This window comes from Gopherus flavomarginatus, chromosome 3 (genome assembly GCF_025201925.1).
Source record: "Gopherus flavomarginatus isolate rGopFla2 chromosome 3, rGopFla2.mat.asm, whole genome shotgun sequence".
NCBI classification, from domain to species: Eukaryota; Metazoa; Chordata; order Testudines; family Testudinidae; genus Gopherus; species Gopherus flavomarginatus.
The window spans coordinates 119,107,319-119,125,606 of record NC_066619.1 but is presented as its reverse complement, the minus strand read 5'-3'; the positions used below and the strand labels follow the sequence as shown (position 1 = coordinate 119,125,606).

At 46.4% G+C, this 18,288-nt stretch overlaps 1 pseudogene; it reads right to left on the bottom strand.

Annotated features, from left to right (window-relative positions):
- Positions 1-493: 493 nt before the first annotated feature.
- Positions 494-12,446, bottom strand: LOC127047333 (uncharacterized; annotated as a pseudogene).
- Between the last annotated feature and the right edge of the window lie 5,842 nt (positions 12,447-18,288).

The following is an 18,288-nucleotide window of genomic DNA, read 5'->3' as shown; positions in this document are numbered from 1 at the left end:
GAGGAAGGAATGAGTGATGACATTTACCCAGAATCGCCCGCGACACTGTTTTTGAACCATCATGCACTGGGATCTCAACCCAGAATTCCAATGGGCGGGGGAGACTGCGGGAACTATGGGATAGCTACGGGATAGCTACCCACAGTGCAATGCTCTGGAAATCGACGTTAGCCTCGGTATGTGGATGCACACCACCGAATTAATGTGCTTAGTGTGGCTGCATGCACTCGACTTTATACAATCTGTTTTACAAAACCGGTTTATGTAAAATCGGAATAATCCCGTAGTGTAGACATACCCTTTGTTACAACACTGATGTTCACATGTGTGTTTTTATCAATTTGAGCTTCGAGAAGCTTCACTCACCACTGGCCCCATAAACTGGGAGAGTCGAGGATGCAAAGAGCAATAACTGTGTTGGGGACACTATCTGTCAGTTATTTGTGCATATGAAGTTCAATACATCTTGCGGTGACGCACTCTTTTGGACTCGTCATGCAATAGCTTGCAATTCATTGCACAAGTAAAAGGTATCAATATCTTTGGATTCACCATGTTGCCAAGCTTGCTCTAGATTCAAGCAATCTTCCATAATTTGCTTTGGTGTTGTATTTTGCAAACTGTAAACATCATATAGGAAGCCAAATACTGAACTAATTTGCTGCATCAATGTGAATCTTTCTTCAGCTGAATGTATTGCTGTGTCAATGACTGCAAAGTAAAAGTTCACTTTGAATTTTTCTTTCAGATTATAAATAGGTTCGTCATCTGTTTCATATGTGAACTGCTTCCTCTTTTTTCTAATATGGATTGGATCTGGTTCAAAAAGTGCTGGTACATCTAACTCCTCCGCAAGTTCACCTGCATCTACCAATGTTTTCTCAAAGTCTGCGTCGCTTCTGTGTCCTACAGGAAACTCCTTGGTTTCTCCAAGTTGGTTAATGGCATCATTTATGTTGAAGTCTTTCACCTGAAGTTATTTGCTAGTCATATTGATCTCAAACAATATATCATACCACACAACAAGAGAAACAAGAAACTTGAAACTAGAAATGGCTTTTGCAAGATCCTTTGTATCAACTCGTGACGTATTGCCAGATGATCCTGTTGGAGTAGCGTCATCATAGATCTCTATCCGAGCATCATAGATGTCACCAAGCTGATAGCGAAGAGGTTTCAAGGCATCAATTCGACTTTCCCATCTTGTTTCATTCAATGGTTTAACTGTGAGATTAGATATGTGGTGTATTAGAACTTCCTAACGATGTGTAGAAGCTGAGAACTACACATAAACACATTGAACTAAATCAAAGAAGGCAGTTGCCTCCAAGCGACATTTTGCAGCATCATTAACAACCAAATTCAATGAATGTGCACTGCAAGGAATGAAAAAGGCTCATGGATTAATATCCAAAATTCGTTGCTGGACACCATTTTCTTTCCCTTTCATATTGCTCCCATTGTCATAGCCTTGACCACACAAGTTTTCTATAGGCAGTGACATCTCTTCTAACTGGTGAAGAATAGTTTCTGTCATACCAGCTCCAGTTGTCTCCATAAGTGGCACAAATCCCAACAAGTGTTCCTTTATGAATACTGATTCAGTCTCATTCTCTGTCTCTGAAGTAGGCCTATCCACAAACCGAATGATTATGGTCATTTGTTCAATGTGGCTTGCATCTGGTGTACAATCTAAAATGATCGAAAAGTATTTTGCAGCACAAGCACATGCTGGGATTTTTTGTTTGATGGCATTGGATAGAAGCTGAATAAGCTCATTCTGTATGTCTTTCCCTAGGCGACATAAACATTGATCAGGATGACTTTTCCTTAAAATTAAGCAATGTTGATTGTAATCAGAAATACACTCTTTTTGGTCACCTATGCTTCCTTCCTTCATTCTTTCATATCAAAATCTACTAGATTTTAGTCTACCTTTATAATATTGAAATATTGTCATTAATAAAATTTATAAAATTAGAATGGCAGATATTCCATCGTACTGGGGTATCAGGTTAGGTGGGGAAGGGAAGCAGACTGGTTTGGTCAGTGCGGTATCGGGTTTGGTGGGGAAGGGAAGCAGACTGGGTTTGGTCAGTGCGGTATCGGGTTTGGTGGGGAAGGGAAGCAGACTGGGTTTGGTCAGTGGGGAATCGGGTTAGGTGGGGAAGGGAAGCAGACTGGGTTTGGTCAGTGAGGTATCGGGTTAGGTGGGGAAGGGAAGCAGACTGGATTTGGTCAGTGCGGTATCGGGTTTGGTGGGGAAGGGAAGCAGACTGGATTTGGTCAGTGGGGAATCGGGTTAGGTACGGAAGGGAAGCAGATTGAGTTTGGTCAGTGAGGTATCGGGTTAGGTGGGGAAGGGAAGCAGACTGGGTTTGGTCAGTGAGGTATCGGGGTTACGTGGGGAAGGGAAGCAGACTGGGTTTGGTCAGTGCGGTATCGGGTTTGGTGGGGAAGGGAAGCAGACTGGGTTTGGTCAGTGCGGGATCGGGTTTGGTGGGGAAGGGAAGCAGACTGGGTTTGGTCAGTGAGGTATCGGGTTAGGTGGGGAAGGGAAGCAGACTGGGTTTGGTCAGTGGGGGTTCGGGTTTGGCTGGGGAGTGGAAGGGAAGCAGACTGGGTTTGGTCAGTGCGGTATCGGGTTTGGTGGGGAAGGGAAGCAGACTGGGTTTGGTCAGTGCGGTGTCGGGTTAGGTGGGGAAGGGAAGCAGACTGGGTTTGGTCAGTGAGGTATCGGGTTTGGTGGGGAAGGGAAACAGACTGGGTTTGGTCAGTGAGGTATCGGGTTAGGTGGGGAAGGGAAGCAGACTGGGTTTGGTCAGTGGGGGTTCGGGTTTGGCTGGGGAGTGGAAGGGAAGCAGACTGGGTTTGGTCAGTGCGGTATCAGGTTTGGTGGGGAAGGGAAGCAGACTGGGTTTGGTCAGTGAGGTATCGGGTTAGGTGGGGAAGGGAAGCAGACTGGATTTGGTCAGTGGGGGTTCGGGTTTGGCTGGGGAGTGGAAGGGAAGCAGACTGGGTTTGGTCAGTGCGGTATCGGGTTTGGTGGGGAAGGGAAGCAGACTGGGTTTGGTCAGTGAGGTATCGGGTGTGGTGGGGAAGGGAAGCAGACTGGGTTTGGTCAGTGGGGAATCGGGTTAGGTGTGGAAGGGAAGCAGACTGGGTTTGGTCAGTGCGGTATCGGGTTTGGTGGGGAAGGGAAGCAGACTGGGTTTGGTCAGTGCGGTATCGGGTTTGGTGGGGAAGGGAAGCAGACTGGGTTTGGTCAGTGGGGAATCGGGTTAGGTGCGGAAGGGAAGCAGACTGGGTTTGGTCAGTGCGGTATCAGGTTTGGTGGGGAAGGGAAGCAGACTGGGTTTGGTCAGTGCGGTATCGGGTTTGGTGGGGAAGGGAAGCAGTCTGGGTTTGGTCAGTGAGGTATCGGGTTAGGTGGGGAAGGGAAGCAGACTGGGTTTGGTCAGTGGGGGTTCGGGTTTGGCTGGGGAGTGGAAGGGAAGCAGACTGGGTTTGGTCAGTGCGGTATCGGGTTTGGTGGGGAAGGGAAGCAGACTGGGTTTGGTCAGTGCGGTGTCGGGTTAGGTGGGGAAGGGAAGCAGACTGGGTTTGGTCAGTGCGGTGTCGGGTTTGGTGGGGAAGGGAAGCAGACTGGGTTTGGTCAGTGAGGTATCGGGTTAGGTGGGGAAGGGAAGCAGACTGCGTTTGGTCAGTGCGGTATCGAGTGTGGTGGGGAAGGGAAGCAGACTGGGTTTGGTCAGTGGGGAATCGGGTTAGGTGCGGAAGGGAAGCAGACTGGGTTTGGTCAGTGCGGTATCGGGTTTGGTGGGGAAGGGAAGCAGACTGGGTTTGGTCAGTGCGGTATCGGGTTTGGTGGGGAAGGGAAGCAGACTGGGTTTGGTCAGTGGGGAATCGGGTTAGGTGCGGAAGGGAAGCAGACTGGGTTTGGTCAGTGCGGTATCAGGTTTGGTGGGGAAGGGAAGCAGACTGGGTTTGGTCAGTGCGATATCGGGTTTGGTGGGGAAGGGAAGCAGACTGGGTTTGGTCAGTGAGGTATCGGGTTAGGTGGGGAAGGGAAGCAGACTGGGTTTGATCAGTGGGGGTTCGGGTTTGGCTGGGGAATGGAAGGGAAGCAGACTGGGTTTGGTCAGTGCGGTATCGGGTTTGGTGGGGAAAGGAAGCAGACTGGGTTTGGTCAGTGCGGTGTCGGGTTCGGTGGGGAAGGGAAGCAGACTGGGTTTGGTCAGTGCGGTGTCGGGTTTGGTGGGGAAGGGAAGCAGACTGGGTTTGGTCAGTGAGGTATCGGGTTTGGTGGGGAAGGGAAGCAGACTGGGTTTGGTCAGTGAGGTATCGGGTTAGGTGGGGAAGGGAAGCAGACTGGGTTTGGTCAGCGGGGGTTCGGGTTTGGCTGGGGAGTGGAAGGGAAGCAGACTGGGTTTGGTCAGTGCGGTATCGGGTTTGGTGGGGAAGGGAAGCAGACTGGGTTTAGTCAGTGAGGTATCGGGTTACGTGGGGAAGGGAAGCAGACTGGGTTTGCTCAGTGGGGGTTCGGGTTTGGCTGAGGAGTGCAAAGGGAGCAGACCGGGTTTGGGTGTGGAGGAGGGCGGCGGACGGGGTAGAATTCAAAGAGCTGCAAGGTGAAATGGGCGCTCTCCTCTCCAGTCCCTGGCTTGCAGCAGTGGGCCAAGTCAGTGCAATTGCAACAGGGCAATGGGAGTGTGTCACCAGTCCATCCTACGCCCAGGCTGGGGAGTTGAATGCTGGGCTCTCGCTCTGGCAGGGGGGCATGGGGCAGGCAGGACTGTGAGGCAGAGAGTGCGTGGCCCTCACGCCAAAGCAGGGTTGGGAGGGTAGAAAGCTGGGGCACAGGGAGGTGAGTTAAAGCGGCTTAGCTGCCCCTCCATGCAAGAGAGCCCACAGAGCTGCCAGCCGTGGCCTCCCTCCCTTCTCTCCCCAGGAAGCAGAGCCTCTGCCCTGGAAAACCTGCAGCCTGCTCTCCGAGGAGCATGCCATGTGCAAGCTGGCCCCAGCTGCACCTCTCTGACAGCATAGCTCAGTCCCAGCAAAGTGGGGGGTCTTACCCTGCCCCCCTCCAAGCTGCTCCACTCTCCTTCTGGCTGCTGCTGCGCAATCTACTACAAGACAGAGAAGCCAATACTGTAATAATGTACCTACCAACACAGCAATCTGTACAATGAGGGATTCACAATCAAAGGACTTCACATGGAAGGAGTCAGAGAGCAATTGAGACTTCCCTGGTTTTCTAAAAGGCAGAGTCGGAGAGCAATTCACTGGGAGTGTGGTTCTTATCACCTCCTCCTCCCTATAGTCTGTGATCTAGGAGGTTGTGGAATCTCCATCTCTGGAAATATTCAAGAGTAGATTAGATAAATGTCTATCAGGGATGGTCTAGACAGTATTTGGTCCTGCTATGAGGGCAGGGGACTGGACTCAATGACCTCTCGAGGTCCCTTCCAGTCCTGGAGTCTATGAATCTATGACTTGACTTCGCTGGCTTTCTAAATGGCAGTAGTCGGAGAGCAATTCATTAGGAGCGTTATTCTTACCACCTCCCTATAGTCTGTGACCTAACCAAAGGACTTCCCTAATCACTGGCTTTGTAAATGGCAGGAGAGCAATTCATTGGGAGCGTAGTTCTTACCTACGTCCTCCCCAGGGTGGGTGCAACCATTTAGGTGGACTAGGCGGTTGCCTAGGGCGCCAAGATTTGGAGGTACCAAAAATCAGCGCCCCAAAATGTTTTTTAAGTGGTTGAGCAGCCGCTGCTGCTGGGATGGAGAGGGAGTCTGCGCTGCTGGTGGCATCGGCAGTGGGCAGCCCATGGTGTCCCCTGGGTCAGTGCGCCACTGCGGCATCCAGCAGCCCGAGGGGTCCCCTGGGTCAGCGCGCCATTGCCGGCAGCCCAGGGTTTCCTCTGGGTCAGTGCGCCGCCACGGCAGCTGGCAGCCCAGGGCTTCCTCTGGGTCAGCGCTCCGCAGGGCTGCCCAGTGGGGGGCAAGAGGGGCAATTTGCCCCGGGCCCCGCAGGGGCCCCCACAAGAGTTTTTCGGGGCCCCCAGAGCAGGGTCCTTCACTCACTCCGGGTGCCCCGGAAAACTCTCATGGGGCCCGGGCCCCCGGAGCTTCTTCTGCTCCCGGTCTTCGCCGGCGGGGGGTCCTTCCGCCCCGGAGCGGAAGGACCTCCCGCCTGTGAATTACCGCCAAAGTGGGACCTGCTGCCTATGTGCAGCCCAGTCTTTGGTGGTAATTCAGCGGCGGGGGGCCCTTCTGCTCCGGGACCAGTCGCTGAAGTGCTCCGGAGACCCACGGTGGGGGCCCTCCGCCACCGAATTACCGCTGAAGACCCGGCTGCACTTCGGCAGCTGGTCCAGCTTCGGCAGCAATTCGGCAGTGGGGAGGCCCCGCAGCAGGTCTCCGGGGCACTTTGGCAGTGGGTCCCGGAGCGGAACGGCCCCCCGCCGCTGAATTATCGCCAAAGCGGGGGCCCCATGCCGTCGAAGACCCCAGACCCCCAGAATCCTCTGGGCGGCCCTGGCGTGCCACTGGCAGCCCAGGGGGTCCCCTGGGTCAGCACGCTGCTGCCGCCAGCCGCCAGCCCAGGGGTTCCACTGCGCAGTCCTGCTTGGAGAAGATGCGGAGCAGAGGTGAGCTGGGGTGGGGAGGTACTGCAGGGCTCCTCGGACCAGGGGGTGGGAAGCTGCCGCGGGGTGCGGGGAGCTGCCACGGGGGTGGGGGGCTGCTGCAGGGTGGGGGGGTGCGCAAGTTGGAAGTTTCACCTAGGGCGCAAAACTTCCTTGCACCGGCCCTGGTCCTCCCTGCAGTCTGCAGTCTGTAGCCTGAGCCTGCATCTATTTTTAGGCACCGGCTTTTCAGCACTCCCCAGATCTCATTGCCCTAGGCGGCTGCCTAACTTGCCTAGTGCTTCCACCAGCCCTGCATATGTTATATTTCCCATAGGCTTTAAATTATATCTTCTACTCATCAATATATTACTTTCCAATTGGGAGGCTAGATCTTAATCTCAGGGCCAGATCAGTCCTTCCCAAGGGAATATCTATGGGAAGGGAATTGAGAGGGAGGAAATCTCCATAGAAGTTCCCCTGTGAAATATCATCTCAAAATGCTCTGGTAAGGATGGGAAGAAAGGACAGGATTAGCTTCTCTTCTCCAGAACAGCTAGGTCCAGACCCAGGGATCAATGAAGATCTACAGGACCCCAGTGGTATCCATACAGTAGCTCTATGACACTGGACCCATACTAACAAACTTCTATAGCCAACAGCTGGACCCTGGATCCTTCTTAGAGGGGGAACATCCTCGTGCAGTAGGTGTGGGGAAAAGCAATATAGTCTGAAAACTGCTCTTTGGATCAAGCTTTAGGTACAAACCAGGTCGAAAGTGGCCAAAAGTCGTCATTTGATGATGCTTATTCAGCACAGCAGCCTATGCAAAATGACTTGTGGTCTCAGTAGATTCTGAAACTGGCAGGAATCGTCACGAAAACCCCTATTGCAGCTGAGCACTATTTCTGGCAATTCAGCAGCAAGGCGAGAGTTTGAGTGGGCATGGACTGAACCTGACCTCTTAATTCCCAATCCTCCTCAAGTCAATATTTGCCACATTGGCAGGGTAGGATGAGTAGGTTTGCAGGGCCAGTGCTTCTGTTACACTCATGTGGGTAGTTTCAAGGGCCATGGATTGTGAAAAGCACTAAAATTAACTTACATGTAAAAAAGATATCTGTGTGCAATAATACTGAATGTAGAGTGCCAACCATGTGGAATCTAACTTAAAACCAAGATTTTCTTCGGCAGACTTTCAAGGGAAGAAAAGGCAATTTTCAAATGATTTTGTGAAGCTTTAACTTAATTTTATGTAGCAGTCTGGACAACTCTATCCCATTCCTTCTTTCAGAGAATGACAACATTTTGCATAATACCTCCAAACACAGTTCCACTTGATTTTCAAATAAGTTGAATGAAAAATTGATGTTGTTGCAGAAATCAGCAGAAACTTTTTTAACTGAATTCAGCTGATCCAGCAGTGCATGGGTGGTGTTTAATTACCAGTGTTGCTGCTGAGATTCTTCCCTAGGATGCTTTCAGAGAGGGCTAGATTGTCATGGCCCTTCCTCAACTGGGCGGGGTAATAGGACCACCCCGACTTCACTACCGTGCTCAGTCCTGCCCACGTTATGACTCCTGCCATGTGGGGAGGCCATGGGCTACTTACTTGATATTGCCTATTGCAAATAAATGAGCTAGGATGGGCAGTTACTAGCTAAGCATACAGAGAGGAGTAAGGTGAATCTGGACAGGGTAAAGTTTCTTATTCCCTTCTCAGAACAAGAGAAGAGCTGGCAAGTAAGAGGATCTTGTCGGGCTACTCCATGAGTTTGGATGCTGAAATAGCCACAACTCCAAGCTAAAGCATTCCCCAAAGGACTCATAAAGAAAGAAGAGGAAGTAGGGCTCTTGAAGGTACCAGCCCACTATTAAAGTGGGAGGTGGGGAAAGGTAAATTGACTGTCCCCAGAGCACAACACAGGCTTTTAACCCTATACACTCCCTGTATACTAAAGTGATGGGCCCTTCGCTGTTTATAATCTGTATACAGGTGGGAGTTGGTGTGTGTGGTAGAGGAGAGTGGGGAGTGTGAAATACATGGTGACCCTGAAGTAACAATGTGTTTTTCTTCTGAAGAAAGGGTATCAGTAGCAAAACGCTTTCAGGTTTCAAACAACCTATTGTTTCAGGGTATCTGAAATGTGCTCACAGCAAATGGATTCTGTTCATTTGTAACTTGACATTTTCATTGCAATGTCCATGAAAGTGAAATGAAATAGACACCTGCCGTCTGGTTTTATAATGGACTGTATAATTTTGTCAATGTCTTTTTAAATGCCTGAATGAATGGAATACAAATGTTCCCATTGATGAAACGGAGTTATAGCTTTGGAAATCACTTGAAGATTTGATTTTCATCTCTTGGGAGTGGAGGGAATCACACCTGCGAAGGAAAAAGAAATAGGAGAAAAAAGAGAAATTGCCTACATTTTCCTTATTATTTTCCTGTCCTTTTATCTTATTTTTATACTTAGGAATTCTTATGATTATTCTTCTTGTGTCACCCAGGGAGCTGCTTCCCTCTCTAGTGCTTGGGTTCCAAATGCAACCATCCTTTGACCTCTTGCAGACATTGGACCAAATTCTTCTCATGCTCTTCAGTTTTACACAGTGTAACTTAAAGCATCGTTGCCCCCCGAATGAAAGGATCTGGCTGAACTAGCACTGTTGGAAGGACACTGCATCAGGGCGTGTCTGGTTGGGCTTTCCCCATACGCCATTTAGCAGTAGGAGAGAGAGGATAGACTTGTGGTTAAGGCACCGGTCAGAAGTTCTGGGCTGCATCCCCAGGTCTATGACAGACTCCTTACGTCACCGTAGGGAAGTCCTTAGTCTTGCCATTCTTATTTCCCCATCTGTAACATGGAGACAATAATACTGCTTTTGTCCAACTCTTTGTCCGTCTTGTCCATTTAAACTGTAAGCCCTTTAGGACAGTGGCTCTCAACCTTTCCAGACTACTGTATCCCTTTCAGGAATATGATTTGTCTTGCATACCCTCAAGTTATACCTCACTTAAAAACTACTTGCTTACAAAGCAGACATAAAAATACAGAAGTGTCACAGCCCACTATTACTGAAAAATTGCTGACTTTCTCATTTTTACCATATAATTATAAAATAAAGCAAATATTGTACTTACATTTTAGTGTATAGTATATAGAGCAATATAAACAACTGCTTAAAATTGCATGAAATTTTAGTTTGTACTGACTTTTCTAGTGCTTTTTCTGTAGCCTGTTGTAAAACTAGGCAAATTTCTAGATGAGTTGTACCTGCTGGAAGACTTTTGAGTACACTTAGCACACATGCCCTAGTTGAAAACCACTGCTTTAGGACAGGGGCATTCTCTTAGAGTGTGTTCGAACAGTGCAGTTTTAGTTTTGACTGGAGTTTAAAAGCACTACTGTAATACAAATAAATAACAACAACATTAAACCAACAAACTCCAGGGCATTTAACTTGTGTACATTGGCTTTTACCTTGCACCAATTTTCCTTCTTCGACATTTTTATTTTCGTTCTTTTCACAGTGGCACAAGATTGGGATAAAGGGCAACATTTCCAAAGCAATTGACTGACTTATGGCCAGTTTTTTAGAGGCATTTAGGTACCTAAAGATGAATATAAGCACTTAATGGGATTTCTCCCAGCTAGGTGCTTTTGAAAAAATCTCACTAGGTTCCTGTCTGCATCTCCAGGCACCTAAAGATCTTTGAAAATTCTTAGGGCCTATGTCCCATCTTCATAAGTGACTTAGGAGTCCAAGTCCCATTGAAAGTATACAGGATTTAGGCTCCTAAGTTCCTAATAAGGGCACGTCTACACTACAAAATTAAGTTGATTTGACCTACACTGGCATGCAGCCACCACAGTAATTAATTGCTTGTGCATGTCTATGCTTTGCTCCTTTTGTTGGTGTTAAATGTCCTCACCAAGAGCACTTGCACCGATTGAACTGTCAGTGTGGGGCATTGTGGGACAGTTTTTGAAAGTCAGCAAAAGTCGATGTAAGCAATACAGTGTCTAGATTGACACTGCATCAACCTGACTACATCAACATTAACACTACCCCCCTCTTGGAGGTGGAGTTACTAAGTTGGTGTAGTGGGAGACTTATAACAGCGGCATCGAAATTTTAGTGTTGACACTTACATAGTTAGGTCGACATAAGTTGCCTTGCATCGACCTAGCTCTAGTGTAGACCAGGGCCAAGGCACTTTTGAAAATGGTATTTAGGCTTATAATTCACTTAAATGTGTTTGAACCTTTTATCACAAATGTCTGCCTTGAAAACTGGCAGCCCCTGGGATTTGTCTGTTTGCATATATCGAGGATTTTGAGAAAGGGTCTGCATTTCTAATTTTGTTCTATCTCTCTCTCTCTCTCTCTCTCTCTCTCTCTCACACACACACACACACACACACACACACACACACACACACACACACACTGTGTGTGTTTTTTCAGTTTTCTTAAATAAAGTAATCTTTTAGGCCTTCTTTATCCATCAAGAAGAAGTGTGTATGAGGTATATGAAGGAGCACAAGTCCAGTGTATCCAGGGTGTGTGTGTGTGTATTTTAACCTGAGCAGGTGACCTTTAAATATCATTTCAATCCAGTGTTTCATATGTAAAGTTTACGTGCATCCCTGTAACACTAAATGGATGTATTTATTTTCATTGCAGAGCAAAATACAGGATGAAAAGAGATGAGCTGGCCACAAAATTAAAAGGGTAGGCAGTCTTATCACACCTTGTATTTTGTTTGGTGTGGACATTATATATACAGGGTGGAGTAGATTTTTAACCTTCTTACACCCCCACATGAGCTACTGGATCTTGGGTCAGCGGACGCAGGAGTAAGCATGTCCATGCATCTGATAACTTGGTCCTGGAGTAGGTGGGTGGGGAATGGGCAGAGCCTTACTTTCACCCCCTACTTGCTGGCCATCACACCTGAAATAGCTGTATTTTGCTACTGGTATAAGTCTGCACTAATTTATTTGTAATCACTGTGAGCAAGGAGGAAGTAGAGGAATTGTGTCCCCAAGGTGTGTCACTGAGTCACAGTGGCTCCTTGGTCTACTCATGGGGCGGTGCAGCTTGTGAGCTATCCTCTGCCCAGGGCTTTGTTGGAAGGCACAATCTAGCCCAGTGGAAGTGGGACAAGGACCTATAAACTTATGCCAAAAAAAAGTAAATGTCCTTTTGTTTTCTAATCAGATTCTCTGGTTGGAATTTTTTTCAGTTTTACACAGAACTGAAACAGATAATCCAGACAATATTATAAGCAAGGATAAAAACAGATAAGAGGCTTTAGCAACTCAGTATTTACAAGTCTCATTCCCTTCAAATCCAGCTTTTAGTGCCTCCTTTCAAATGTAAATTGAGCCCAAAAATCTGTCAGTTTGCCCTGCTGAAGGGTGTTTTGTGCATCTTGAGCTACTTGGCACAGGAAAAGAGAATAGGGACTGGGGAGTAAGGGTGTAGAAGGAAAAAATCTATGCTTTTTAAATTGACAAAATTGCCTATTTCCATGAATGTCATGAATAATCAGCAGAACGTTAAGTGCCAATAAGAAGTTATTCCCAGTTGCTGCAGACAGGTCTTTGGTAGTCTCACAACTCATCTTCACACTCCAGTTGAGTTCATGCTTAAACAGAGGTGAACAAGGGAAATCTGTAAAGGTACCTGATGTTAGTAACTGCAAGGGCATAAGGACTAATGACATGACAAATAGCAATCTTTTCAATTTTGTTTGATACCGGGCTGCTGTCTCCAAACAGCAGAAGCAATAACTTCATTTCGAGCCTTGCATTTTTATAAACATTCTACCACACTGTCCGCTTAGCCAGAGCTGTGGAAGTTGTTTGTGAAGATGGCTAAGCAGAACTGTTTAAATCAAAAACTTTGAGGTTTTGGTTTGTTTATTTTATATACAGATTTCAACAACTTAGGGTGTTAAACAGAGGACCTGGTTCTTATTTGCAGCAGTGTGAAGGAATCCTAGTGTAAATGAGAATCCAGCTCATAATTTGTGCAAAGATTAGTATCTTATTTTAGTACCATTATGAAGAGCCAGACTGTGGACTTACAGAGGCACCCAGGGTTGTGAGGCGTCTCACCACTACCTGGTGCAGAATGGCACATTTTATGAAGGCCCATTCATGCATCCCTTGCACATCCAAAATATCCATTTGGGACAGACCCTCAGTTGATGTAAATCCGATTTGCCCCATAGATTTCACTAATTAAGCAGATTTCCACCAGCTGATATTTTGGCTGTGCAAAGAATGCAGGATTGGGATCAAATATTGTTTGTTACTTAATTGTAGAATTACTGAATAACATTTCAGTTATTTTTATAAAAGAATATACTGCATTTCTATTGTACTCTTTCTGATTATGCAGTGAATTAAATTTTGGGGAATGGCAGCCTTTTGGTAGACTTATTTCCACCTGAAAGAGATCATTTCAAATTAATAAGGAGCTGTTAGAGAGAGGGGATTCAGAACATAAGCATATATCAACATACGATCGAGGTAGAAAATAAAGTTAGAAGAAAGGCTTTGGAGCTAAACTAAGGCTTCAGATGACTATGAAAAGGTATTATAGCCTAAGGCCATGGCTACACTGGCGCTTTACAGCTCTGCAACTTTTGCGCTCAGGGGTATGAAAAAAACACCCCCCTGAGCGCTGCAAGATACAGCGCTGTAAAGCCTCAGTGTAAACAGTGCCACAGCGCTGGAAGCGCGGCTCCCAACACTGCAAGCTACACCCATAGAGGATGTGGAGTACGTGCAGCGCTGGGAGAGCTCTCTCCCAGCCCTGGCGCTGCGACCACAATCGAAACTTCAAAGCGCTGCCGCGGCAGCGCTTTGAAGTGCAAATGTAGCCATACCCTAAGGTCCTCTCTAATTTGAGATCTCTAGTCCCACAGTGGTTACATGACATTTACGCATGGATATGCAAACTCCATGAAATCAGTACTTCTTTATATTTAAACTCAGTGTACAATGGAACACTTGCATCCCAAAGGCTAAAAGGGACAAACAAGAATGAATGAACGAATGACTTTGATTCTTGAATACAAGACTGCATAGTTTATGACAAGTTGGATGCGTAGAAGTCAGAATAGACCCCAGGCAGGGACTCAGGCTTACAGAGCCCTGGGAGAATTCTCACTGAGACTAGCATCATTGAAAACTAAAACTCTTAGAGCTGTTGCTGGGAGCTATGAAAAAAACAATAATTATTTTTAACTCTTATTGAGAGCCACACTATCTTAAGACTTATTATTTATTCAGACAGCAAGTGTACTCTTACCAGGTACAGCAACATTTTCTTTAGATTCGTTTTATGCAGTTTTGAGTAACTGGGGCAGATCCTCAGCTGGTGTAAATCAACCCAGGCCCATAGAAGTCAATGCAGCTATGTCGATATATATCAGTTGAGTTTCTGGCTCACAGTTGACTTTTCTCCCCTAACCAGCCATCATGAAAAGTGCTGGATAACAAATCTGGAGACTTTATCTGAAGACCAAGGTACACAATGGACAGCAATACACACTTCCTCATCAGTGTGCTACCTCCACCCTACCCTGCAAGGACTACTCTAGGGTAAGACATTCGTTCATTTCCCATTCATCTTTGGGCTCCCTGGGGCCTGGTCTATGTTACACAGTTAGGTTGCCGTAAGCTGCCTTACATTGACTTAGCTGAGGAAGTGTCTTCAGTTAAATTGAGCTCCCACCAATGTAAGTGCCTCTCTATGTACAGCCCTGTGCGGATACTAATTTATATCTGCGGATGCGGATATCCGTGGATTTAAATTGGTATCCATGGAACTGGAGGGCTCTCCCAGGACCCGCAGCAGTGGAAGAAACAGAATGTGGGGCCGCCAGTCCCAAGAGCCAGTGCTCTATGCCGGCAGCTCCTCTGGTGCAGCTGTACCACTCACAGCCCTGCCCACCGGGGTCCCTGGTCATGCTCTTGTGTTCAAGTGGTATGCATGCCCCCAGACAGGAGATGCAGACAGCCACTGGGGCAGAGCTGAGGGCAGTTAAGATGCGCCGGAGGAGCTGCCAGTGGTGGGCACTGGTTCCTGGGAGTGGTAGCTTCACATTCTCCTCCTTTTGCCACTGCGGTTCCTGGGAGAGCCCTGCGGTTCCTCGGATACCGATTTATATCTGTGGATATCCACATCCGCGGATATAAATTTGAATCCATGCTGGGCTCTATCTCTATGCCAATTTACTAACGCCACTTCCCGAAGAGGTGAAGAGTCATGGTTGATGTAATTAGGTTGGCACACTGTCAGTGTAGACACTGCGTTGCTTATGTTGACTGTTACTGGCCTGCAAGAGCTATCGCACAATGCCCTGCACTGACAATACAAGATCTCCTGGGGTGGATGTGCATTGCCCACAGAGGGAACCAAGCATGCACACACACAAGTGATTTAATAACTGCAGTGGCTGTATGATGGTGGATGTTAGGTCGACATAATTTTGTACTGTAGGCATGTGTCATAAACAGATAGCTAAGGGTTAATGTCTTTTTCACCTAAAAAAAAAAGTAACCTGAAGCACCTGACCAGAGGACCAATCAGGAAACAGGATTTTTTTCAACTGTGGGTGGAGGGAAGTTTGTGTCTGGGTTCTTTGTCTTCTGGCTGAATCTCTCTCAGCTAGAGAAGGATTTTTCTATTTCCTGCTTTCTAATCTTCTGTTTCCAAGTTGTGAGTACAAAATGGTTTGTTGTTTTGTATTTACATGTCTATAGTTGCTGGAGTGCTTTGAATTGTATTCTTTTTGAATAAGGCTGTTTATTCAATATTTCTTTTAAGCAATTGACCCTGTATTTGTCACCTTAATACAGAGAGACCATTTGTATGTATTTTTCTTTCTTTTTATATAAAGCTTTCTTTTAAGACCTGTTGGAGTTTTTCTTTAGTGAGGAACTCCAGGGAATTGAGTCTGTGCTCACCAGGGAATTGGTGGGAGGAAGAGGTCAGGGGGAAATCTGTGTGTGTCAGATTTACTAGCCTGACTTTGCATTCCCTCTGGGTGAAGAGGGAAGTGCTTTTGTTTCCAGGACTGGAAATAGAGAGGGTGGACTCCCTCTGCTTAGATTCACGGAGGTTGCTTCTGTGTATCTCTCCTGGAGCACCTGGAGGGGGGAAGGGAAAAGAGTTATTTCCCTTTGTTGTGAGACTCAAGGGATTTGGGTCTTGGGATCCCCAGGGAAGGTTTTTGTGGGGACCAAAGTGCCCCAAAACACTCTAATTTTTTGGGTGGTGGCAGCAGTACCAGGTCCAAGCTGGTAACTAACCTTGGAGGTTTTTCATGCTAACCCCCATATTTTGGATGCTAAGGTCCAAATCTGGGACTAGGTTATTGACAGCATGGCTTGGCCCAGATCCTCAACAAGTGTAAATGGGTGTAGTTCAGGAGTGGTTTGTCAGCCCAGGCAAGTGAGGCACAGCCTAATCAAGAATTACAGAAAGCTACAGAACTTTCACTTTCCATATTCTTTTTTATTTAATTGATAGGTAGATATAGGTTTAAGGACAAAATCTGATTGGAGTTAAATGTCAGACCTCACTCTCCAGTAGTGAAACACAACGATAAGAAGAATGTGGTGCTGTGTGAGGCTCAAATTTTGGTCTCATTAATAGTGCCTTGAGAAGCTGCCTTTTTACCATGGCAATTTACCACAGGATATTGCTGTGGTAACCGCTGCTTGGTGAGGCCACAGCAAGATTGTAGCAGTTAAGCCTGGGCTGCAGTGGGTGTTAGGGAGTGGGGATGGGACCTGTGCCTCCTTGGCCCCCTCCCACACTGAGTGGATCCCATGCATGTGCGTGGGAGCTGCTGCCGAGCCCACTTCATGCTCTGCCCCCCGCGCCAGTGTGGATAGCAGTGGTGGTGATGCCTGTCTGCTGCTGCTTCACTATCAATAAGATAAGCTTTTAGTAGCTATAACTATTTTGTGCTTTCTGCCTCACCTGTCAGAAATGTCATGAGCCACCACAGGTGTAGTTCTATTGACTTCAGTAGAGTTATACCAATTTACATGAGGTGAAGATTGGGCCATTTGTGAAGACTGGCCACAATAGAAGTGCTAATGAAGGTGTCTTCTGTGAGGTGGATGTATGTCTAGGAACTGGACTGGGAGCAACAATTCATTTAATGAGCCACGAAATAGCTATCAAAGGTAGCAATTTTTAAGTACTACTGACTTGGTCTGGATTCAAAGATTAGAGGTAAAAATGTCAATAGTCTATAACTAATCATTCAGATCTCGTTTCCCTATTTTTAGGGCATTTTTGCTTGATTCAATGGTTTTTGAATAATTTTGTCAATATAGTAATCATAACCAAGCTCACGTTTATTATCAAAGTCATTTTCCCCCTCCCATAGCATGTTTATTATGGCCATAAAAAAAATCCTAAGTCCTCGTCATGTTGTATTTATGGTCTTCCGTGTTCTCCTGTGTACACCTTGCCACATTGCATGAGCTTCTGAGATTCACCAACATAACTTGGTAACAAGCTTCAGATTTGATGGTAGCATGTGTGGTAGAAGTTGGAAAACATGACTTGTGTTGCAGTAGGTCTCCAATGTGGTGAAACCGCCTGTTTGTTACTATTGTTTGGATAGAGGTTATTTTAGTATTAATGAATTCAGTGTAAAATACTACAGTTTATAAGCAGAGCTCAGCAAATGATTCACAACATCCTATTTTATTTGACAACTTGGCTTTGTATGCTTTTGAAGATTGTTCACAAACAACTGTGTCAGGATAAGGAGACTAAATGTTTTCTTGGTCTGTTTGTTTGATTGTTTGTTTGTTTGTTTCTTTCATGAACATAGGAATTTCAGTTGCAGACCAAAAATTCACCTTCCAAGAAGATTTGCATCTGAACAAAACTTAATTTGCATGGATTTCCCCCCCAAAAAATTAATGGCCAGAGACTGGAGCTATTCTTAAGCAAATGAAAGGGGTCCGTTATTCCTATATCGAAAGATTTTCTGTTGTTGGAGGAACTATAGATGAAAAAAGGTGAGCTGTTAGCTAGTTTGCATTCACAGGCTGCTCAATAAGCTCTTCCTTGTGCTAGCAGTAATGTTTTCAATGTCAAAATGTTTGTGATAGGCAATTTTTATTTAAGGTTTGGACTATGGGGATGTGAAATAGCTGCTATTGTTAAGCAAGGTGGAAATGAGTTGTGGTGGCACAGACCAAAGGTCATCCTACATTTTGGAAGTCAGGATTCTATACTACAGAGGGCAAAATAGACCATAGCTGCTTGAGGCTTAGAATGGGCTCTTGCTGCTGTGTTATATTATGTTTTAATAAAAATAATGTAACTATTTAATAAAAGTGCTCTGTGCCTTAATAAACTCTCTCTTCCTCTCCACCCCCCCTCCCCCCGCACCTCCCAGTAGGCTTGGGGAAGATGGAGTGTCATTCAGATTGTTTGCCTTGATTTGTGGAGAATTGGCCAGGCTCAGTAAGAGCGTATAGAGGCAAACTGGTAACTTTACACTGACTCATCATTTCATTATGTTTTCAGGAAAGTGAAGTAAACAGTGGAGAAGAATTGATCTGCCCATGGACAGGCAACTGTCCAATTTCTATC